This window comes from Rhinopithecus bieti, unplaced genomic scaffold (genome assembly GCF_001698545.2).
Source record: "Rhinopithecus bieti isolate Rb0 unplaced genomic scaffold, ASM169854v2 scaffold_54331, whole genome shotgun sequence".
NCBI classification, from domain to species: Eukaryota; Metazoa; Chordata; class Mammalia; order Primates; family Cercopithecidae; genus Rhinopithecus; species Rhinopithecus bieti.
Window position 1 is genome coordinate 315275 of NW_016821659.1, and position 24911 is coordinate 340185.

General features: G+C 53.7%; 1 protein-coding gene across 1 annotated transcript in view; it reads left to right on the forward strand.

The window, feature by feature from the left end:
* LOC108520936 (calsenilin) overlaps positions 1 to 24911 on the forward strand; it is a 79440-nt gene that overhangs the window by 11551 nt on the left and 42978 nt on the right. The window lies entirely within an intron of this gene.

Genomic DNA, 24911 nt, shown 5'->3' on the forward strand with positions numbered 1-24911 from the left:
CACCCCCCAGCCTCTCCTCCCCGCCCCCCAGCCTCTCCTCCCCGCCACCCCAGCCTTCCCTGCACCACCCTCTGTGGGTGAAGGGTTGGGTCACCAAGCCAGTTTTGCAGCACCTTAGTGTGGCCTGCAGAGCTGGTTGGTCCTGCATCTCTCGCGTGGTTCCTGGCTGTTGAGACTTCTCTCAAATGCAACAGGAAAAGTTACATTTAATACCAGATATGAGCACGGAATTCACATCAAGAGCGCACCAGCCCCGTGCTCTGGGCCACTCACCCCATCCCAGGGCAGGTGCCCCGACGGAGCCCCAGAGACAAGGCTAGGGTGCAATGGAAGAAGGGGGGTCAGGGCTGGGGCTGGGACACCCGACGGAGGCAGCAGAGACCAGAGGTTACACACAAAATGCGGCACATCTGGCTGGAATTGGCAAAGCGTCATTCTGACGCACTAAAAACACCGTTCTGCAAATAGACACGGAGTGCGTGTCAAGGTTCTGGGGAACTCCTTAACAAGGAGACGAACACGTGTCTCTTTAGAGGGTGGGAACAAAAGGCAGACAGAGACAGGACTGCTCAGTTACACAGACAGGACATGAAACAGAAAGACCCGGGTGAGTGAGGCCACTGCCTGCAGGCTTATCTTCTCTGCCACAGGGAGGAGGAAGCCACGGCATCTTATCCGTGTTACAGGCTGGAAGACATCGGAGCCCTTAGTTCTGCCTCTCCGAGAGTCAGATGCCCCGACCGCCATGCTAGATAGTGCCTGGCGGGACCTCAACGGGCACTCAGTGCTCCTCAGGCCACAGTTCCACGACTCTTAAGCATCTCATCTCTGCCACTCATAGCTCTGTGTGAAGCAAATTGCTTCTAATCTCTCTGAGCCTCAGTTTCCTCATCTGCAAAATGGCCATAAGAATGATGAGGTTGGCAGGGCCTGGTGGCTCATGCCTGTAATCCCAGCACTTTGGGAGGCCGAGGTGGGCAGACTGCTTGAGCCCAGAATTTCGAGTCCGGCTTGGGCACACAGTGAGATCCCATCTCTACAAAAAATGCAAAAATTAATCAGACACGGTGACACACACCTGTGGTCCTAGCTACTTGCTGGGAACATGGATGGACAGATCGCTTGAACCCAGGAGGTCAAGGCTACAGTGAACTGTGTTTGTGCCACTGCACTCCAGCCTGGGTAACAGAGTGAGATCCTGCCTCAAAAAAAAAAAAAAGAAAAGAAAGAAAAAAAAAAGGATGAGGTCACTGTGGAGGTTGTTGTCAGAGGCACGTGAAAAGCCCTGTCCCCGCGGGACAGTCTGCTGCCCTCCCCACCCTGCTGTGACCTTGGACAAGCTGCTGGGTCTCTATGCATCTCAGTCTCCTCATCCATCAAATGGGCACAATGGAGAGTGGTTTTAAGGATTCTATCAGTGTCCATAAAGGGCCAAGGCAGGGCTGCCCCTGGCCACAAGGGCAGGGCTGGTGTTAGTGGAACTGGTTTCAAGGCCCTGGGTGGGGCCTCGGTTTCCCTGTCTGTGGAGTGAAGCTCTAGAGAAGGATTTGCAAGGTCTAGGACCAGATGTCTATCCCACGATTTCTCCCCTCCCCGCTTATCCAGGCACAGGGGCCAGGGAGCCTGGGGTGTGCCTGTGGCTGCTGCTCGTGGGACAGAGCCTGCCTTCAAAACACCACCCAGCCCTGGCCCTTGGCAGCTTCCAAGTACTTGAGGCCCTGTGCCCCTCTGCTCAGAGCACTTCTCAAACGCTTCCCCAAGGCCTTGCAGACGAGGCAGAGTTCGTTAAGGGCCACTGCGGGCAGATCGATGCTATTCTTTACGCAGGAATCTGGAATTCTCCAGGAAGAACGTGCTGCTGAGGTCCCGGCCCTCGCTCTGGCCTCCACCCACCCAGCCTCCCCCATTGCCTGCCTCCAAATGGCCAAATAGAACATGTGGGAGGAGGGTGGACAGGAACTCTATGGGAGGGTCAGCGGAAGGACGAGCTGACTGGTGAGGTGGAGGGGGCAGCCTCCAGAAAAGTGCAGAGCCACCTGCCCAGGCACAGGGCCGTTTGGCCCCGTGGCCACCTTCCTAGCGCCAGGCCCCTCCCCAGTATGCTGTGCACGTGGGACCCACATCCCTGCCCTCTGGGGTGCAGGAGGTTGGCAGTTTTCTCGGAAGGTGGGGAGAGGAGACGGGAGCAGCTTTCAGAGGAAGGTGGGAGGAAACGTCTGTGTGTGCTTGGGGCGACCAAGGAAAAGGCAGAACTGCGGTGGCAGAAGAGGGCAGTGGGTGCCCAGGGTTCCGTGGCGGCATCTCCCAGGCTGGAGCCCGCAGGCCTGGCCACCCCTCCGGGAATGGGCCCCTCCCGGCCGGCGCAGGAATGCTCTCTGCCGGCGTTCCCTCCTCTCCCACCAGGGGCAGCAGGTGCCTCCCCAACCACTTCACTCCTTCAGGCCACCAGCTCTGCTGCGTTTTCTGTTCCCATCCGTCACAACGTTGGGGCTTAAAGATGCCAGGATCTGGCATCCCCGGGATGCCACCTGTCTTCCAGGATGTGTCCTGGCTCCCGATGCCCTGAGCTAAGCCCTGGGCAAGCTGGGAACCTCTCCTCAGCAGCCCCTGCCCCGCTCCCTAGGTGCCCGCCGGGGGTGGCCGTGGCCTTGTCCCTTGTCACCCCAGAGGCAGTGGGTTTGAGACGTCATCGAGGAAGGCCTGTCCTCCTGTATGGACGAGGGGCCAGCTCCTGTGGGCAGGCGAGGAGAGGGCCGCGAGGGCCACGTGCGGGGTTCCTGACTGCGGGGCCGCGTCCACACTCGGGCCTGCACCTAACGGGGCCGGGGAGGCTGAGGGAGCCCATGGCCACTGCCTTGGACTCCCCATCACGCAGATAGACCAGGGCTCCCTGCCTCCCCTCTGTGGGCTGGCGAGGCCTCTGCGGGGAATGAGGAGAGATGGGTGATGGGCTGACTTGGTCAGCGAACTAAACGGATTCCCTGTCACAGATTCAGGTTTTCATTCTTGTTTGAAATAATGCTGAGTAGTTTTTCTTAAGAACGTGAGATAGTTTTTTAAAAACAATTTTTTCATGCCCTTGCTTTGAAAAAAAAAAAAAAAAAAAAAGACAGTTTTGGCCAGGTGTGGTGACTCATGCCTTGGGAGGCCAAGGCGGGCAGATCACAAGGTCAGGAGTTCGAGACCAGCCTGGCCAATATGGTGAAACCCCATCTCTACTAAAAATACAAAAATTAGCCGGGCGTGGTGGCGGCGCCTGTAGTCCCAGATACTCGGGAGGCGGAGGTAGAAGAATGGCTTGAACCCGGGAGATGGAGGTTGAAGTGAGCCGAGATGGCGCCACTGCACTCCAGCCTGGGCGACAGAGTGAGACTTCATCTCAGAAACAAAACAAAAGACAGTTTTATGGCCTCTTCCAATTTGGGAGGAAATGCAAAAAGCCCAGAACCACCGTGGCAAACTCCTGGCTGGCTGAGGCTGGGCTGGGAGGTAGAAGGGAGCTCCAGTCCCTTGCTGGCTGAGTGACGGACAGGGACAGTGTGGGAAGGGAAGTGTCCTGGCTGGGCCCCTGCCTCCCTTTGGAGCAAGGTGCAGCCACGCTGGTGGGGTCCATAGGCCTGGACTCCAACTTGGGTGGATGAGAGCTGGCCATCCCAGAGAGGGATGGGTTTGGGCCTGGGCCTGAGCAGTGACGGGAATCCTGGGACTGGAGTGGGGACTGGCAGAGACAGTGCAGGAGCTCATCTGAGCCTCATCTGAGGCAGCAGAGCTGGGGCAGTGCGTAGCTGCTTTGCCGGGTCAGCTTCAGCCCCAGCAGGCTAGCGGGCGCCGTTTGGAATGCGTGTGGCGCGCTACCTCTACTGGCGTGAGAGAGTAGACCAGAGAGGGACAGTGAGGGGGTGACGCTTCCAGCATGCGGTAGGGTTCTGGGCGCTGACAAGCTGGGCCTCACCTCCTGTGAGGAGGGCTTCCGAGGCGAGTGACAGTGGGTGTTCACGTGAGGCCAACGTCAGCCCATTTGTTGTTCCCTACCCCAAACCGGTTGCGGGAGGTGGAGGTCTAAGTGATGGCTCCATAGGCGCCATGGGATGCAGCGTCGGTCGGCTACAGATTCACTGTCGCGTACGACACACTCAGTCACACAACTAGAGCATCAGCCAACCCCCATACAACACTCTACACATCACACTCATAACACATACACACACACGAATACATACAACACCATAACACATAGCACACGTTTCATACACACACATACACACACTCATACACATAACACTTATACACGTACAAATACATACATACCACATACACATACACACACTCATATACACACTATAACACACACTCAGACAGCACTCATAGAGACACTCATAAACACACACATAATTATCACACTCATGCAACATACACACATAGCTCATACACACACCATACACCATACAGCACCTCATAGAGCTGCACATACACAGCACGTAAGCATATACACATTCACTCATGATACACACACACATATACACACACTCATACAATACACACTCATACATGCCATACATAACACTGCACATACACATACTCATATAACATACACACACAGACTTCACATACACAACACTCATACAACACAACAATTAACACACACACTCCCCATACACATACACACACTCATACACATACACACACAGACATACACACATACATATACTCCCACATACACACACTCATACACACATATGCTCACATACACATGCTCATATACACATGCACACATACACATGTGTACACACATGCACACACGTGCACACATACACACCCTAGCACACGCTCTCACATGCACACACACTCACATACACATACACACACTCCACTCGGGAGGGCCAAGAACAGCATCAGGTCGGGCTCTGGGAGGCCACCAGCTCCTAAATTCCTAGTGCCCAACATGGCCTACGGGGCCTGTGGACCTGGCTCGGCCTGCCGGCCCTGTTCTCAGATGGGGAGCTCTACCCTGCACCGCGGCTGTGCTTGTGAATGGCAGTGGGAACGCCCATGGGGGGCTGCTCTTGACTTGGTTCCTTGTTTTCCGCCTCCCACCTAAGGTCTCCCCAGAGGGCAGGCGTCCTCTGGCCACCTAGCCCAGGGGCGGCTTCAGAAACATAAACTGGAGTCTGCCACTCTCCTGCCAAAACCCTGGTTTCCGTTGGTCCTCGAATAAATTCCAAATGTACCTCGGCCTACAGGGCCCTGTGGGACCTGGCTCTGTCCACATGGCTGAGCCCCTCCCCTCCAGTAGGCCCCTGCCTGGAACTCCCCTCGCCCTGCCCTTCCTCCACAGGGCATTCATGCGTGGGGCCCTCGCTGCCCCCAGCACCCACACCTTGGGCCGCTCTCCCCAGCAGGGCTCGGTTTACAGGTCTCCTCCTCAGAAGCCTTGACCCCTCTTATCACCACAGTGCTTGGCGTGTGCTGGCTGCCCAGTCAGATTGCACGGGACCAGTCCCTCTCTCGCTGGAGGACTGAAGGCCGACTGTTCACTAGACCTAGACTGTGCCACATCTACGGAACACGACTTGAGTAGGTCACCACTCTAGTCACCCTAGGTCAACCTGCCAACACCCAAGGTCTCCGCAAGTCCTGATGATGGTGCCTTACACTAACCATGCCCACCTTGTCTGTAGTGAGTGCCACCACCTGCCCCCAGTTCTCATCCCCAGGACCTCATTGTCCCCCTTGCACTCAGTGATCCCAGCTCAATGGCTCTGAGGCCACACGCGGGACCCCCTACCTGCTTTTCAAGAACCTGAATGTGCACTCACACACATTCACACACATGCACACATGCACACACATACACTCACACACTCACACATGCACACACGTACACACACTCACCATGCACACTCGCACTCTCTCACACACACAGGCACCTGGAAGCAGTGGCTGTTTTCATTTATAGCTACAGTTGATGCAGCTTCCAAGCACCTCCTGGGGCCACAGCAAGGAGATGTCCACTGTGAGGAGGGAGCTGGAGTGGCAGGACACCTTCTCTGTCTGGGGCAGGTGCTGGTGTCCTCAGCTCGTCCTCATGCTAATCCTGCAGGGGGGGTCACCGTTGCCCCCATCTTCCAGGGGAAGAGCTTGAGGCTGAGAGAGGGAATGGTTTGTCCGTCCATCCGTTCGTCCATCCATCCATCCAACACACAGCATGAGACACCCTGGAGGCTGCACGCAGCAGGACTCAGCCCAGCTGGGAGGGAAGAAGGAGCCAGGGAAGCCTTCCCCTCTGCCTCCCCACCTTGCAGGTCCCTTCTGATCTTACCCCACTCACCCCAAACTTTCATGCTAAACTTGCAGGAGAATCTGCTGTGGTTGGGCTGTTGGGGACAGACCTGAGCTGGGGAGATTTGCAGACCTGCTGGCAGCCTCTACCAGACGGACCTGGGGCTCCGTGGCCCCCACACGCTCTCAGGGAAAGAGAGCAGAGGCAAGGGCCCATATGCAGTTTATCTCGGTCTCACCCCATGGGGCCTTCATCATGAGGCTCTCACACATGCAAGCCTGCACCGCCCCCGGCCCCCGCCAGCTTCCCGGGGACTGGGAAAATGGACCAAACATGATGGCACACCCTTCCCCTCCCCGGCCCCACTGGCCTTCGTCGTAGACCTGCTGAGCTGTCATGGCACCAGTGAGGAAACTGAGGACTGGAGAAAGAATGTGAGCTATCTGAGGTCATTTAGGTCTAACTCCCAGAGCCGTGCTGCTGCTCCACACACTGTCTGAGCCACAGTGTCCCACGTGGGAAATGGAGGCCCACATGGGGAGGCTGTGGGCTCTGTCCGAGCGCCTGGAGGAGAGCGGCGGGGCAGGCAGGGGGCAGCTGAGCTGCTTCCTCTGTCTCAGCACCTGGAGGAGAGCGGCGGGGCAGGCAGAGGGCAGCTGAGCTGGTTCCAAGCACTGATCTCACAAAGGAAGGGGTGGATCTGGGGAGGGCGGGTTGGACACTGCTGTGTGCCCGCTCAGGTGCGTGTACCCATGTGTGTGGCACATGCATGTGTGTGCACACCCCTGTGTGTGTGTGAGCGTGCTCACCACCTTCAGGTCCTCCGTGCCTGCCGTGCCTGTGTGCTGGGGAAGGGCTCAGGTGCTATTCTTGCGGCAGCGTTCTCAGTCTATAGTCAGATCTGCCAACTGACCACCAGGGAGCCTGGCCTGAGCAGGCATTGCTCCCCAATACCAGACTCTTGGGGTGGGGGAGAGTGTGCCCCAGCACACACCTTGGAGGAAGAAACACAGGTCAGACGTCTTTCAGCTCTAGCTGCCTCCGGGCTCTGGCCTTTGCTGGGCCTTAGCTGTGCCCTCAGGAATGCGGGCTGCTGGCTGGGGCCAGGGACGTCCCTCAGTGACCCATGGAAGGAAGAGGGGAGCTGCAGAGCAGGGGAGGGCAGAGGATGGGTGGGTCTCAGTGTAGCCCCGCAGTCCCTAGGAAGGGTGGGAGGGCTTGGACTGCAGCGACCTTGGGCGAGTCACTGTGCCTCTCTTGGCCTCCACGTCCTCATCTTTAACATGGGCTGTGATGAGAGAAGAAATTGCCTCTTTGGGTTACTTTGAGGATTAAATAGAACACGACGATTAGCCCAGGAGTACTCTGTGCACAGTAAGCGCCTAGTTCGTGCTGTGGCTCCCAGCGCCGGGCTGAGCCTCAGAGTGATCCTACAACCCTCTCATCCCACAGCACCCCTATGGAGAACATCCCACTTTCTAGAATAAGCTGGTCCTGTATTTCAACTAAGCCAAAGGCCTGGGGTAAGAGCAGAGGCCCAGGTATCTCCCTTGATACCTGCCCTTCACCTCTGGACCACCAGACCCCAGGCCAATAGGACTGGCATTCGCTGGGTACTGGCCACCCTGGACACTGCACTGGGCTTTCTCACATGCCCTGACGTGGGCATCACTAGCCCATCCTACGGGGGGGTTAAGCAGCCTGTCCGGTGTGACCAAGTTGGTAGGGCCCCCCTGTATCTGACTCCGGACCCTGTGCCCTGAGGGCACCTGCACCGCGGGGGCTCCCTCACCACTGGTCTCACACAGCGCTGGCCTGGCTGCCGGGAGTGGGGGGAACCTGGGAGCAGGCTGAAGCTGTGCCCTCTGGTCGGACTGACGGGGGTCTGCTGGGCATGGACCCTTACGTCAGGTTCGTGGCTGGCACGCACGTTCCCAGTTAAGCCGAGTAAATATTTACAGCCATTACAGCCATTGATCGCCTTCGATCCTGGGCGTTGCTGTGTGATGCCCCTGCTTACTCATGCTTTCTTAAAAACAGCTCTTCCCTGCGTGTCTTTAATAATTCAGCTCCTAATTGTCTCCAGATGCAAACCTGAAAATGCCAACTCAGGGCTTTCGCCCCCACTCTGGTCCCCCTCTCGTCCCCCCTGCTGGGGACCCCTCTCGCCTTTTCTGCTGCAAATCCTGGCCTCCCTGCCCTGCCTCTGACCGCTTCTTAGGAGGGGTTCAGGACGTCCCTCACCTCCGGCCGCAGCCACCGCCAGCTGCCACAGCAGAAGTGAGCTGGGAGTAATTGACTTGCAGGACTGGGGCGAGAAGAGGCGGGAGCAGGAAGGTCTGGCCGCGGCTCCCCAGGGCGCCCTGAAGTGCTACTGGGCAGGGAGGGGCAGGGATCTGGGGCATCTCGAGGTGACAGGGGAGGCTGATCCTGAATGGGTCCCTGGACAGGCCTCAGCCCAGACCTCCCCTGCCAAGGGCTGGGGGTGGAGGTGAAGCCAAATCAATATTTATAGCATCTCCCGGGCACCAGGTCTCCTGGCTGTGGCTGCTCCCCAGCAGCCTCTGAGGGCCATCCCATATGGGGTGGAGTCTAGGGGACTGCGTTGTGTCCCAGCCCTGCCCTCGGGGCAGGGTGACCAGGGGCTACCGAGAGCTCCACTACCAGCTTCACTTCCCTCTCCCTCGAGGCCCAGACAGGGTCACACATCAGTGTTAGGGTAGACTCACCCATCCGTGCCCCCCAGGGCAGCTGCCCAGTGTAAAACTCCCACAGCCAAACACCACCCAGGGCCTGAGAGGACAGACACACTGTCACTAGGACTGCAGCTGACCCAGAGCCAGTGGCCACCGATACAGTGGGCCCTTTCGGCCAGGACGCCAGGGCTGTAGCTCCCAATCCCAGGTCACCGAGCTGGCGCTGATCCCTCCTCTGCTCTCTGGTCTGAGAACACCCCATTGGGAAGCCATGGGGCTCCTCGTCTGGCAGGCAATGTCCCAGGCTCTGGGGACATGGCGGGGAACCAGACGGAACAAAACGCCCTAGAGCTTATAGGCTATGAAAGGAGTGAGGAATAAACGATCTGTTGGAGGGGATAGGGCTGCAGAAATTACCCAAGACGGGGAATAGGGGAGGAATGCCCAGGGCGGGGCCTGCAGGGCACATGGCATTCAAATACAGATCCGAGGGGTGAGGGAGAGTGAAAGGGAAGCTGTCCAGGCAGGCAGAGGGCCAGAGCTCAGGTGTGAGGCGAGCTGGCAGGAGAGGCCCCTCCTGCTGCTGAGGGGTAGAGGCTGAGCCCGAGGGGTAGGCGAGGGGGCGGCAGGGCTTTGTGGCTGTCCAGGGTGGCAGTGGAGGAGGGAGGAAGCAGCGGTGCGTTTGGAGGCTCTTTGAAGATGGGACCCAAAGGATTTGCAGATGTCCCGGGTGTCAGCTGTGTGAGAACGGGAGGAGTCAGGCCAAGGCTTTTGACCTGAGCTGCTGGAAGAGCCAAGCTGTTATTCACTGTGCTGGGAGAAACAGAAGCTGGCCTGGCATGAGGGGAGGAGGGGGCTTGGTGGTAGCATTTCAAGTCTGAGACATAGAAAGAGATCCTAGCAGAGGCTTCAAGGAGGCAGGTGGGATCTGCAAGGGTTGGAACTGGAGGGACACATTTGGAGGTCATCAGCACATAGACGGATTTGAAGCCAAAAGACGGAGCAGACGTGGCCCAGGACTGAGCCCGGCATGCACGCTGATGTCTAAAGGCCTCCTTGTCCCCTCTGCCTGCGCCCATCCCTAGAGCTTGGCTTGGACATTTCCGGAAGGCTGCTATTGTTTCTTCTGTTCAGAAAGACACCAATCCACATTCCAAAGGGTGCCCCGCATCCTGTTCTGCCATCGGTAGCCACGAGGGCTCCCAGCTTCTTACCCGATCCATCTGGTCAGTCACAACAGGAATGCCCACTGGCCAGGGCAGGTGCCTGACCCAGGCTGGGCCAAGGAGATCCCTTCCCAGATCTTTTGACAGTGGGTGGCCCCGTGACTGGGATGCAGAGGCTGTGACATGCAGGCCTGGGCAACCTCTTGTAGCCAACCATGAAGCCACATGGAAGAAGCCACTTGAGGAGGGACGCTGACGTGCAGCGTTTGCATGTGAGAGGTGGAGGACGCAGTCCGAGCGGACTTTTCTGGTCATCCCCGCCCCGCTCTCTTCCCGTGGTTTGGTTTAATGGCTAACAAGTCCCTTTGACTGAGCAAGTTCTTTCAAGTTAGGCTTAATACAGCATCTCAGCATTCAGACAGAGAGAGGAGGCACAGGCCGAGGAATCCAGGGGCCTAGGAGCACAGGCAAAAGGCGGGTCCTCCTAAGCCCTGGACCAGACGGCACAGAGCCAGGCGAGAATGTGCATGTGACACACGAATGGCCCTGGCGCTCGGGGGCAGATGCGTACCAATGGGAGAACATACTGATGATATGATTCTGTTCTGAGTCAACTGTTTTAAGGTTTATATCAGGCTGGCCAGCGCGGTGGCTCACGCCTGTAATACCAGCACTTTGGGAGACCGAGGCGGGTGGATGACCTAAGGTCAGTAGTTCGAGACCAGCCTGGCCAACACGGCGAAACGCCATCTCTTATTTTGAAAATATCAAAAAGAACTTGAGTCATGGAGGAGAGTTCGGCATGCTCCTCTTTCATCTAAAAGGAGTCCCAGAAAACAGGTGAGGGGACGGAGAGGAGGGGGTGCTCCTTAATATTAAAGACAACAAATGCAAGCATTATTTCATTTCATCTTCAAGTGTGGGGCATGGGATATTAACATGTGTCATGTGGAAAAGGTATTTTGTGGCCAACACATTTGGGGAGTACTAGTCAGATGAGGCTACACAAATTCTTTCCCTACAGACCTTCTCAGAGCCTTTACTACACACCCTTTATAGTTTCAAGACAATGTGGGGGTGGTGAAGAGCCCTGGCTTTGGAGTCTCAGACCTGGGTTCTCAGGCCTTCCCTGCCTCTTTTTGTCTCTGTGATGTTTGGGAAGACCTTTTGTCCCTCTGGGCCTCAGTTTTCTCATCTGTTAAATGGGAATCACAATTACATCCTCAGGGGTCTTCCGGACTTAGGGAAAAAGAGAGAAGACAAATGTGAAGATGCTTAATAAAATGTAAGGTTATGTGAATGTGAAATGCCCTGTCTTGCGTGAGTTCTGTGACAGCCTCTGGTTAGGCCTCACCTGTCTCACCTGCAAAATGGGAGTTGGGGTAAAATCACTGTAGTTGCCCTACCCAGCATGTAGTCACGTGCAGCTAGAGTGGTTGTTGTAGAGAAAACAAAAACCAAACGAATGCTCCCTTGCTCTGAGGATAAATCCCCGGTCACAGGCTTGGCCATGTCCTTATAACTGTTTGACTGTTTGCCTACACCTCTAGAGTGTAAGCTCCTTGAGGCCAGGGCTGCAGCTGCAGCATGTAATGCCACATCTGGCAGGCACAGAGTCGACTTGGGAAGTATTTGTCAAATGAGTAAATGCTTGAACTTAGGCCTCTTCTAACTCTGAAATCTTACATCCCTCTGGATTGAGAAGAGAATCAAAAGCCATTCTCCCACTACTGCTATGGGAAACAGACTCCTCTGGGCCCTGACTCCTCCCCTATGGTGGCCTCACCAGGGCCCGTCCTCAGCCAACCCAGCCTCAAAGAAGGGAATGCTTGGGTGTTTCCAGGGACTCCTCAGAGCACGTGCTCAGGGTAGAGTCCTGATGCTTCTAGAGACCGTATGGGCAAGTCCTATAGCCTCTGTTAGTTGCAGTTGTGATAGCTTGCAGGAGCATGGTGAGGATTCAATGATACTATGTCAGTGAGTGCCTAGGACAGTGCCTGGCACATGGTAAGCAGCAATGAATGACACTGCTGCTATCCGTTATTGTTACCCAATTCTCTCACTGAGTCCAGAGGGCATGATGGGTGGCTGAGTCCTCCCAACTTCCTTGAGGCAAAGGTGGGACTTGGATAGGGGGCGTCTCACTCCTGCCCAGCACCGTGGTTGCTCCCCTGCTGCTTTCTGACTCACACCCCAAGGTTTCGATTCCCAAGTCATTCATCTGCATTCAGCTGACACAGGCCATCTGCAAGACACATACTTCTCCGAGCTGTCAGAAGACACCGCAGAAGCTGAGATCCTGGCATCAAGCGTCCCAGATGGAAATTCCCCAAGACACCCTTGGGCCCTCGGCTCAAGTTCAAACAAAGAAATGCTTATGTTGAGAGATCTTCACAGATCACCAGCGAGGATGTGACTTGAGAGCACTTTGCGTCAGCATCATCAAACATGAGGATTGATGACCCGTGCGACTGGGGCGAGTGCCAGGGGAACGCAGGCTCTGAGTCGGCCAGCGGTGCTTCCTGCGTACACTCTGTGCAGAGGGTGCCAGCCTAGACTGAGGGGCCGGTTAGAACAGTGCCACACTAGTTAGCATGTCCCGCAGACCCTCGTTTACAGCACACTCGCACGGGCATGTGTGCATCTGGTACTCATGATGATATGCGGGGTGGGCAGGGGTTAAGGAATGCATCCCCACTGTGGGAATGAGGGAAACTGAGGCTCAGGGAGGTGTGAAGCCACGCTGCTGAGCTCGCGCAGTCTTGGATCGCCCTACTCATCACTACCCTCTCCTCTTGCCAGCAGAGAGAGGTGGGAAAGCCACGTTCAGCCAAAACCCAGAAATTTACCCAGAGAAATCCACACACCAACATGGTGGGCCTTGTACAAACTCCATGAGTATGAAGAGAAGAGCTACAGCTGGCCTTACCCAGTCCTGCCATGCTGGGACTGGTCAGCTCCCCTGGACTGCATCTGGGTAGGGGCATGAAAAGACACAAGACGGGATGAGAAGTCCTCCGCATGAGAGAGGAAATGGGAACCTTTCATCACTGCGGACCAGGAAGCAGGGCGAGGGGTTCACAGGACAAGCTGGCCTCAAACTTTCCCCTTCCATGGCCCGTTCAATGTTACCAGATACTTGCAGATCTCTGGCAGAACAGATGGGGATTTGGATACGCCTTGTATGGGGATGGGGGCAATAAGAGAGATTCGTTCCCCAACCAAGAGGGAGTCAAACAGGTTACCGAGCGCTCAAAGGAGAACATTCCCGGAGTTATGCAGTGAGGGGCCAGCCATCACAGTAACACCTGGGAATGTGTCAAGTCTCCACTTGGCCAAGTAGCTTGGTCTTCTCCTGCCTTCCAAGCCTTACCTGACCATGAGAACCATGGGAACCAGAACTACTTAATTAAGGAACATGAAATTCCTTTCCTTTCAGATCACTGGTCCTGGTTCTGGCCTAAGATGCTAAGAGATCACAGCTCCTGTGACGGGAAAAGATCTGTTCCCAGAATGTGGTTCCCACACGGGAAACGCTACAGTTTTCAGTTCTTAGTGAAAGGGAAACATACAAATTCACCTCTAACAATAGTTTTTAAACGATTTAACTCAGGCAGGAATTTACCACATAGATCTTTTTATAATGAGCAATATTTTAATTGTGATCTTATAAAAGCATAAAATTATGCTTTTGTTATGTTAGCATGTTCAGTTCATTGCTATGTTACCTGTTCAGTACTTCTTGTGGAATGTATCCACTAATGATATATTCTCGTAATTTTTACTTAACTCAGAATACCTTAATTTACCCTTCATTTTAAAAGACATTTTGCTGGGTATAGAATTCTAGGATGGCCAGCTACCATTCTTTGAGCACTTTGAAAATGCTATTCCATTGTATTCTGGCTTCTGTGGTTTTTGTTGTGAAGTCTACCATCATTTCTGTATCGTTATTTCTCTGAATATAATGTGCCTGTTTTTCTTCCGGATGCTTTTAAAGTTTTCTCTTTACCTCTAATTTTCAGCAATTTGACTATGCACATGTCAGAGTCTCCACATCACAGCACACGTACCTACCTGTGGTTTTCTTTGTATTTATCCCACCTGGGGTTCATTGAGCTTATTAAACCTGTAATTTGATGTCCTTCATCAGTTTTGGAAAATTTCTTCAAATTCTATTGTAATTTCTTTAAATTATTTTTGTAACTATTATCATAATTTATTCAAGTTATAAATATTTCTTCTAATTCTAATTCCGTGCTTTTCTCTCTCTCCTTTTCTTCCGGGAGACTAGTTATACATTTGTTAGACTTTTTTACTTTGACCCACATATCCTCCTTAAATTCTTTCCTGTTTTTTTCTTCCATTCACTTTTAGTCCATTCACATTTAAGGTAATTATTGATATGACTGGATTTATGCTGCCATTTTGCTACTTGTTTTCTATTTGTCACATGCCTTTTTGTCCCTCTGTTCCTCCTTCACTATCATCTCTTGTATTTGCACTTCCTTGTCTCTTGCCATGTCTTGTAATTTTTTGTTGAACACCACAGCTCTGTGACAGACAGTGTGAACTTCTTTTGCAGGTCACCCATGTTGTCAGGTTTGGGGGTAGTGAGAGACAGATGTGGATTCTCATTTGTCCTTTTGAGTTCTAGTTTGTTCTCACTTTCTCTTACTTCATGTCCAGTCTCTCCTCCCATTTTCTGGTCCTGCTGACCTACAGCAACTTCAGGCATATGCAGAGGCAACAGCCCTCAATAAGACCTCTTCCCCAGCTTCCACAACTATACAAGGTCTCATTCTTATAACAAAGCCCAGATTCCATATCACTCATAGTGGTTCCACGTCTCTGATCAAGCCTTCAATGGTACGAGATCCAAATTCTCTGTTAAAATTTAAACTGTATCTTTTCATTTATTTTGTCCATTTCTTTTTTCTATTTTTAAAAACATATTTATCATAGTTATTTTGAATTATGTCCTTATCTGCTAACTCAAACATCTGAGTCATCTCTGGATTTTATTTCTATTGACTTCATCATCAGCCACTTTCTCCCTCTTCTCATGTCTAACAATGTTCTATTGCATGCCGGAAATTGTGAGTGATATGTTATACAGGCCCTGGATTTACTTACCTCCCTACAACGAGCTTTGAGCTCTGTTTTGGCAGGCACTTAAACTCCTGACCAATCACGGCCATTCCTGTCAAAGTTTGCTTTTAGCCTTTGTTAGGACGGGTCTGCTTCAGCTTTTTTCCTTGTTCATAGAGTATAGCTCTTCTCTTAAGGCATGATCTTAATCCTAACAAATGGCTTTTCTGAGGTCTCAACAGAAAGCCCAGGGTGTTCACCAGTGTTCACCAGTGTTTCGGCTGGGCCTGAACCTCCATATTTCCTGTGCTGTCTGGCCCCTGGGATCTTTGCTCTGCTCTCGACAGCACGGCAGCTGTTCTCTGCAAGCACTCCAGAGTCTCTCCTGCTAATGCAGAGCCTAGCAATTAGCCAAGGCCCTGAAGCATCTTTTCATGCAGATTCTGGGGGCTACTTCTTCTCTGTGGTTCCCTCCTTTCCAGACCCCCATCACCTCAAATCACAGCTGCCTTAGCAGCCTTGAACTCTGAGCTCTATTTCCTTTATCCAGTGTGACCATCAGTGCTAGGAGATCTTGTACGCCCAGCATTTTGGAAAATATACTCAAGGATAAAGATGAAGTGTACTGTGGGGTCCATTCAGTGTGATTCTCTATTCTCGAGGATCATCGCCCTCTGTTAGTTGCTGTCCAGTGCCCTCACGGAGTTGCTTTACTTACTCCGTCCAGATCCTAGAGCTGTTTTCAGTGGTCAGATTAGTCTGATGCCACCTACTGTATCATGGTTGGAACCTTCCTTTCCTGGATTCGAGGGGCGGGGAAGGGAATGATGTCTGCACTGTTAAAAATACAAATGTATTCAAACTCATCTATGTTCCTGCTTGATCTCTGAGCATGTCATTGGGACATAAAATGAATCTTTTCTCTGTCATAACAGTTGAGGCTACAGCCCTTATTGAGTACCTCAGATGGACCAAGGTTTATTCTGAAGTGCTTTATACATCTAATTGATGCCACCTTCCCACTCACTCTGAGACGTATGCACTACCATCATTCCCATTTTAGAGCTGCAGAAATCGAGTGATGTTGAGGCTAAGTTACTTGCCAAGGTCTGTTGGTTTTATTACTTCCCCTTGATGACGTCCCCACCTCTCCAGTCCTTCTGCCACTACCTCAGTCCAGGCCACTGTCATCTTTCACCCAAGCTCTCCGCTGTCCTCATGGTGGGCTTTTCTGCTTCTAGGCTTCTCTGAGAAGCAGGGCCAGAGTAGAAAGGTGGGCAGCTAGGCTGGGGGTGCTGATGAGGACTGGGGCCAAGAAAGTCCAGGCCCAACCATGGGGCTACAGTGTGGGAAACTGGAGGTGGTGGGGGAAGCAGGAGAACAAACAGTGAATGCTTCTCAGTCAGGTATTAGGCCTGTGGAAGGAGACACGGGCCCAAGACTGATGGCCCATGAGGAGCAGGCAGACACCAGGCAAGGCAGAGGCCCTGAGGCATTGGCAAGGCCAGGGCAGGAGGTGGGTGGGGAGGTAGGGGCCGTGGGGCAGCATGTCACTATGGCACTGCCTTCAGGCTAAGTTCAAACCCCAGCTCTGCCTCTCACCAGCTGTGGACACTTGGGCACATCTCTTAGGCTCAGTTTCTCCACCTTAGAATCCATTTGAGGTTGACGTTAGCTTCGTGAAACAAAACACCTAATTATGGTGACTTAAATGAGACGAGTTTAGCTTTCTCAAGCTATGAGAAATCCAGAGGTTTAGCTTGGCAGCTCCAGCCATCAGAGCCCAGGAACCCGTGTCCTTCTTTCATGGTTCCAGGGACAGTCATCATAAGCCCATCCCAGAAATGAGAAGGGAGAAATGGCAACAAGAGGATGCTAGCTGAGTCCTTCCCATTTCCATAAAAATGGTTTCCTAAAAGCCCTACCCAGTGGTTTCTATTTATGCCCCATTGGCCCAAACTATATCACGTGGTCATCTAGCCACAAAGACCCCAGGAAATGTAATTATGTGGCAAAGAACACTGTTGCCCCCAAAGAAATTAGACTTGATCTCAGCCAAAAGGCAGAGAAGCAATTCCAATAAAATAAGGAGTCTACTTGAGGGGAAGCAGGGGAGAGGTGACACAAAATCGGCAACCGGAAGTCTCTGCCACGGGGTAAATGGCGTCACTTCCTTTATCGCGAGGTTGATGTGAGGATGAAATCAGGACATTCGTGTAAAGCACCTGACGGGTGCTTGTTCAGCAAATGGCAGCAGGTATTCTTGACTTTGAGAAACTTTCCTAATGACCCCCAGAGAAAAGGCTTCATAAGTGCTTGCAGCACTGACTTGGCTAAGCCTTACCCAAAGAGAGGCCCATCAGTACAGGCTGATGGGACGCAGCCTGAAGCCTTCGTGAAGCCCTACCTTGGAGGCAGGTGATGCTCTTTACTTGCTATCTTGACTCAGTGGGTGGAGGATGAGGCTCTGGGTCCTGTGCCTAAATACCGTAAGGAGCTGGGTGTTCGAGCAGACACTGCCGATTGTCTGCCCCCATCTATCCCTATCCTGCTTCCTCTTCTAAAAGCTCTGCTTTTGGCCCCAGTTTCAGGTGTCCTCCCTCCTCCTTCAGCCACAAGGGGAGCCAGGCCTGACTGATCTGATCATCATGCTTGTGGTAATTAGGTCAGGACAGGTGCGGTGGCTCACACCTGTAATCTCAGCACTCTGGGAGGGCGAGGCGGGCAGATCACTTGAGATCAGGAGATCGAGACCAGCCTGGCCAAACATGGTGAAAGCCTGTCTCTACCAAACACACACACACACACACACACACACACACAATTAGCCGGGCATGGTGGTGCATGCCTGTAATCCCAGCTACTTGGGAGGCTGAAGTGGGAGAATCACTTGAACCCAGGAGGTGGAGGTCACAGTGAGCTGAGATTGCACCAGCGCACTCCAGCATGGGTGGCAGAGTAAGACCCTGTCAAAAAAAAAAAAAAAAGATTGAAAATAATAATAAGAATTACGTCAGACCAGGTGCTGTAATAATGAGACCTACAAAGCCCAGTGGCATCAGTCTTATCTCTTCTGTTTGGTCCAAAAGCAACTGGCTTTTCCAACACAGTGAATAAGCTTTCAATACCTGGTGTCTCCATCTCTCTTTCCACCTCTATTTCCAAACTGAAAGCTCTTACTTGATCTCATCTCTTTCCTTAAGGCATAAAAAAAGTGAATTTCTTTCTCCCTTTCTCCCTAGATGAGAGTTCTAGATTGGTGGGAGGGTCTGTTCCATGCAGCCATTCAGGCACCCAGGCCCTTTTCACCCTGTGGCTGTGTTCTCCCCCAACCCCTAAGATCTGCATGGCTGAGGCTGGTCACCAACATGTGTGAGTTCTGGCCAGTGGGAAAAGAGAAGTGAGAACAAGTAGGAGAGTCACTTACTGTCTTAAGACCTCCGTCCCAGGCCGGGCACGGTGCCTCATGCCTGTAATCCCAGCACTTTGGGATGCCGAGGCAGGTGGATCAGCTGAGGTCAGGAGTCTGAGACCAGCCCGGCCAACATGGTGAAACCCCGTCTCTACCAAAAATACAAAATTAGCCAGGTGTGGTGGTGCACGCCTGTACTCCCAGCTACTCAGGAGGTGAGGCAGGAGAATCACTTGAACCAGGAGGCGGAGCTTGCAGTGAGCTGAGATGGTGCCATTGTGCTCCAGCTTGGGTAAAAAGAGTGAAACTCCATCTCAAAAACAAAAACAACACCACCACCTCCATCCCCAAAGCCGCACTCATAGCCTCCTCTGGCAATAACACACATCCATAGTAATTACAAGGAGGCCTGGGAAATGCAGTCCCTGCCAGATGGTCATACGCGTAGCTAAGACTTTGTTACTGCAGAAGAGAGGAGAATAGGTTTTGGTGGCAAGCTGGCAGTCACTGCCACACTAGTGGCCTCTTTTCCATTGCCAGCAATTGGTTTCGGCATGGCAGGTGACACAACTGTAGCCAATGACACATGATGGGATTTTTCATGCGAAGTTTAACGGGAAAGTCTTTCTCACAGTAAGAGATGCTGGAAGAGGTGGTTTCTTCTCCCCTTGGACACTATCATGTCAGAATGTGATATCTGGAATTAGGCATCTGTCTTGTGACCATGATGGGAACAGGCTGTGGTTAAGGTAGATGCTCTAAAGCTGGTAGAGCAGTTAGATGCAAGGTTCTTGCTGGTACCACTGCATCTAAGCTGGCTGCCCTTGGAAGCCACCCTCTCGCTGGACTTCCCATGTGTGACATAGGACATTTCCTTACCATTTAAGCCAAGGAATGGGGTTTTCTGTTACTTGTAGCCTTAAGCCTCCCAGATTTCATGTGAAGTTGGGCCAGGGCAGAGGCTGTGTGGAAGGGATCTGTGCAGCCCCTGGGGGTCTGATTCAAGGGTGATATGGTTTGGGTCTGTGTCTCCACCCAAATCTCAAGTCGAATTGTAATCCCGAATGTTGGAGGTGGGGCCCCGCGGGAGGTGACTGGATCATGGCATTGTTTCTCATTGATGAGTTAGTGCCATTCACTTGGAGCTGAGTGAGTTCTTGCGAGACCTGGGTGTTTACAAGTGTGTGGCACCTCCCCCCTCACTCTCTCTCTTGCTCCTGCTCCTGCACGTGAGACATGCCTGCTCCCCCTTCCCCTTCCACCATGATTGAGGATACCAGCACCACGCTTCCTGGTTAGCCTGTGGAACCATGAGATGAATACACCTCTTTTCTTTATAAATTACCCCATCTCAGGGATTTATTTATAGCAATGTGAGAATGGACTAATACAGAGGGCTTGGGCAATACTCTAAGGTCAAGAGAACTGGGCTCCCTTGGTGTCATTTCGTAGGTTATTCTGGCTCTGAGGAAACAGGCTCTCTCCAGAAACAAGGTGCCTCTTGTGTGTCTTGAGATGCTTTCATATCCATAGTCCAGTGTGCAACAGGCAGGTAAACATCACCAAGTGACTCCATTTTACAAGGAGGAAAGGAAGGCTCAAAGAGGCAATGTGCTGCAGCCACGTCCGTGAACAGGCTAGGGTTGGGACCAGGAACTCAGCCCTGGTTCTCCTGTACTCCGAGGCCTGTGCTCTTGCTAGTGACACCAGGGCATCCTCTGTTGAAACAACCGGGAAAAGGTGTCATGGGAACCCTGTCAATTATAATAAATATTTATACAAGACAGGCAATAGCCGTCCCTTCGGCAAGCTTACAGTCTAGTGGGAGAGCAGAAACAAATAAACACGTAAGCAAAGCAAATATCTACATTCCCACTGCAGTAGCTGCAAAGAGGGAAAAGGACGGAGGTGGGGTGGAGACTGATGACAGGCAGGAGATCTAGGAAGGTGAGTCTGCGGAAGTGACATTGGAGTACAGACCCCAAGGATGATGAGGCATAAACTGGGCAAACACAGGGAGGAGGAAAAGTGTTCACAGTTCAGGGAAAAGCATATGCAAAGACGCTGAGATGAGAGAGTGCTGGGCTCATTCGGGTAGCTGCCAGTGTGACCAGAGCCACACAAGCAAGAGAGAGGAAGGGCTTTGCCATCGGGGCAAGGTTGAATTGAAGTCACAGGCTTTGGAGCTGGACTGCTTGGGTTCAAATCCCGACCCTGGTTTATCAGCTGTGTGCCCTTAAGCAAAGCAGTAACCACTCTGTGCTTCAACTTCTTCCTCCTTTCCAGTTCCTACCTTACCAGAACTGTGAGGAATGAAGAGATGAGTCATGTTGAAACACCCAGTACATAGTAAGTGCTTTAGCTGCTTGGATTGGGGCCTTCCTAGGACTGTGGTCTTTGTTGTGTGAGTAGTGGAGAACGCATTAGTAAGGACCCTGTTGGCTGCAGGGTACAGCAATCCAACTCACACTGGCCTAAGCCACAATTGGCGGATTGATTGGTTCTTATGTCTGAAAGATATAGGCTTAGATGTGTCACGGGGCACAGAGCATTGCCAACTAGACTTGGTCTCTTTCTCCTCATTTTTTGCTGTGTTTTCTCCTGAGGTGACTCTGTTCTCAGGCCCGCTATTCCCACATGGTGGCAGGCTGGCCACTTAGCTACTATAATCTCCTGCTTTTCCCCAGGCCAGTCTCATGAAGGCCTCTCACTGTTCTGGCTCCCATCTGGTGGCCATCCCTGAGCCAATCACTGTGGCAGCAGAGGGGTGGTATGGAGTGGAAAAGAGAAATTGACACTGATTGAGCAAACCTCCAAAGTCACCGCACTGAGGCTGGGAAAGGAAGTTGGGGTGTGATCACCAGCCACACAGGCAAACACGGCCAGTGCTGAATCAGGGGGCCCCTGGGGGTTTCCCATCGGGAAGGGGCAGGGTCTGAGTTTTGTCTTGAGATGATCATGCTGGTTGCTGAACCGAGAAGAGGTAGGAGGAGAACCTCAGTGGAGGTGGGGAGAGGCACCGGGGATCCATGTCGGGAGTCCAGGAGGGAGAACGATGCTGTGGCTGGGCTGGTGGCAAAGGAGCAGAGATGGACAAGGAGGCACAGGGCAAGAGTACGGTGACAGGGTGGACGGGGTGGGGACAGGCAGATATTCCAAGGTAAGAGCCAGGGTTCTGGCTGAACAACTGAGATGGGGAGACTTGGGGAGTGGCAGGGTGGGAAGGATGAAGAGGTCAGCTTTGGAGGTGCTGAGTTTCAGGACCCTTGGGGGTGTGAAATTCCGCTCCTGGGCATTTTTGTCTGGTTTCTATGAAATATGGGAAGAATAAATAAATTGAATAATGGCCGCTTTGCCTAGTAGAAAGCACTAGGACTAAACTAGAATAAGGGAGGCCTCCCCCAGCCCTGCTCCAGGAGAGTTGGGACTAGACCAGTGTGCTGAGCTATTTTCACGGAATGGGTTCCTCAAATAGCGTGCATCCAGCCCAGACCGCCCTTATGAGTCCGGAAATTTCCTGAAATCCCCGGGCAGCTAGGTGGTCAGGAACACTTAGCATGGGACATCCAGGGAATGTCAGTCAAACTGACAGAGTCCCAGGCCCTGGGAACCACCAGTGCAGCCGTGGTAACAACATGGAAGATGCCAGGGCAGAGAGCCAAAACGCAGGGAGGAAGAGTGTGGCCGAGGCAGGTGTGTGCTAGTTCATAGGCAAAGTCAGTCAAGGCAGGGCTGCTAGACTCTGGGTTGGCTTCTTGGAGACAGAACTGGAGTGGCAGCTTCAATATTCCAGCAATGGTTGTGACCTCAGCTGTGGGGTGCATGTCTAGGTTTGGAGTGACCCCCCACCCCCACCCCAAAGCAATTTCCTCTGAAAACTTCCTAAACTAGAGCAAGACGCAAGGCATCCCTGTCTCCTAGTCATCCTGAGGACTTCAGGAGGGCTCAGGGCCCCAGCCTTCTCCAGTCACCCCAAAGACCAGTGAACTGCTCCCCCCACATTACCCCTCAACTCCGTAGCAGTCCTTCCCTAACTCCCCGCCCTGCAGAGGTTTTTTTGTATGTGCCTCACCTCCAGCCTGTGCTTCCCCCAAAGCAATGAGTGCCACCCACATGCAGCATACTGCCACATGGAGGCACTTGGGGTGTGCTGGGGATAGAAGAAATGCATGCCAGGGCAGACAGTCACCTGGGAAGGCACTTCATGGGTGGGTGGGGGGTCAGGGCCTCAGGGCTCACCTGCTGGCTTCCTTCTCCAAGTCTCAGGGAAGGGGAGTGTGATAAGACCTTCAGCCCAGCCTCAGTGGGCCCAAGGTGGCCCCAGAGCTGACAGGCCCTAAGCTGGTGAGCGAGCCTGGGAGTCAGCTCCCCATCCATTAGGCCCATAGCCCAGGCAGCTAATGCCGCGTGGACACTCTGCTCTCAGGCCTGGTATCCACTTAGGCGTTGTTAATATTTTACACGGCACAGCCAGAGGATCGATGTCTTGTTTATAGCTCAGGGTTTATGGGCAGTCATCGAAGCTCTCACTGGGAACTGGGAAGATGCTCAGGAGCACCCAGGGAAACAGAGGCAGAGAAGAAGGGTGGATGCCAGCCTCAGGACCCCCAAGATGGCCTCCTTTGCATGCTCAATTCTGGATCTCAAGCATTGGAGCCCCTGCCACGTGCCAGCCTGCATCTCATTCCATCCTTTCAAGCCCCTGGAGAGGCTGGATTATTGTTCCCATTTTATGGATGAGGAAACTGAGGCTTAGAGGGGTTATGTACCACTAGGCTTTCACAGGTCACTGATGGAGGCTGAGCTGGCACTACCTGGGCACAGGCTGGATCTTGCTCAGCACTTACGTGTGTAAATTACATTGCAGGAGGCTCTATAACAGCTCTGCTCCAACAGAGCTGTTTTCTCTGGGGATTGTTAGCCTCTCTGCTTAGAACTTTTGCCTTTGGTCAGTGGAGCATCACCACATCCCAATCAACTGGAATTAAAAGCTACGCATTTACAGTTCCTTAAAACTATTGCCAACGGCTCAGACATTTGACTAGGCATGCAATACAGTGAGGCTGCACTGCGCAGCCCTCTCCCACTCAGTTCCCACCAGAAACAGGCTGGTGTCACGGGAAAGTCCCCGCTCCGGACTCCAGCAGGCCTGGCTGTCCCTGTGCCCCTCCCATAATTAGCCCTCTAGCCTAGGTTTCCTACCCGGTAAAACGGAGGAAGAGGAATGCCCACAGGGGAGTCCTTTAAGAATCACACGTAAGCCCAAAGGCTTGGCCCACATAGGCGCGCTCCAGGGGGCCCTCGCAGCCACACGCCGCGGCTCCCACCCCACCCAGGCAGCGAGCTCTGTGCCTGGGGCCAAGCATCAGCTGAATGAATGGCCGAGCGAGTGGCGGAGGCTCCCTAGAAGGAAGCTGCAACTGCTCAGGCCGTGAGTCCCAACAGGACGCGCGCTCACAGGCGTGGGGCCCAGCTGGATTTCCCCCTTGGTTAACACAGCGGGAAGGACGAGGTGCAGGCCGTGGCCGCGCTGCCAGGCGTAGTCCGTCCGGCGGGGATGCCCGCGGTGTGCCGCGCCCGCTGGGGGGCAGCACAGGCCCAGGCTCCCGGCTCAGGTCTCCGGACTCGCGGCTCCGAGGACCCCGGGCTCCGCCCGGCCACGCCTCGTCCTCCCCTGTTTTCTCCTTTCTTTTCGCGGCTTCCCCTCTTCTAACAGCCTCCGGCAGGAAGAAAGCCACCCACAAACGAATAAGCATGCCCTTGCCCTGCCCGCGCGTGGCACTCCGCATCCGCTCAGCTCTTCCCCGCCGCCCGCCCGGAGGCGGGCGTCTTCCCCTCTCTGCGGAGCAGGAGGCGGCGGCGGCTGCGAGTCCGTGACTCGACCAAGGTCACGCAGCAAAGTCAGCGCCCGAGCTCCGTTCCGCAGCCGCCAGGGCCAGAGCCCCCACTCCCCCTAAAGGCCCGAGCGCACGCGGGTTTCCGGAACGGGAGAACTTTGGAGACCAACTTCTGCATTTTCAAAGGGGGCCTGCCCGGGCCCAGTTTACTCTCGGCGGAGGATCCGGGTTGCGGGAAATGCAGTGAGGGCTTCCCGGATCCCCCGCCGCCGACTCCGCGCGGGCCAGCGGGGCGGGGCGGGGCGGGCCGGGCTCAGCGCCTCCCCGGGAGAGCGCAGCCGCCGCCCCCTCCTCCCGGGCTCCCGGCCCCTCCCCAGCCCCTCCGCCCCCATCCTGCGCTTGGGAGGAACCGCCGACCGCGCGGCCTCC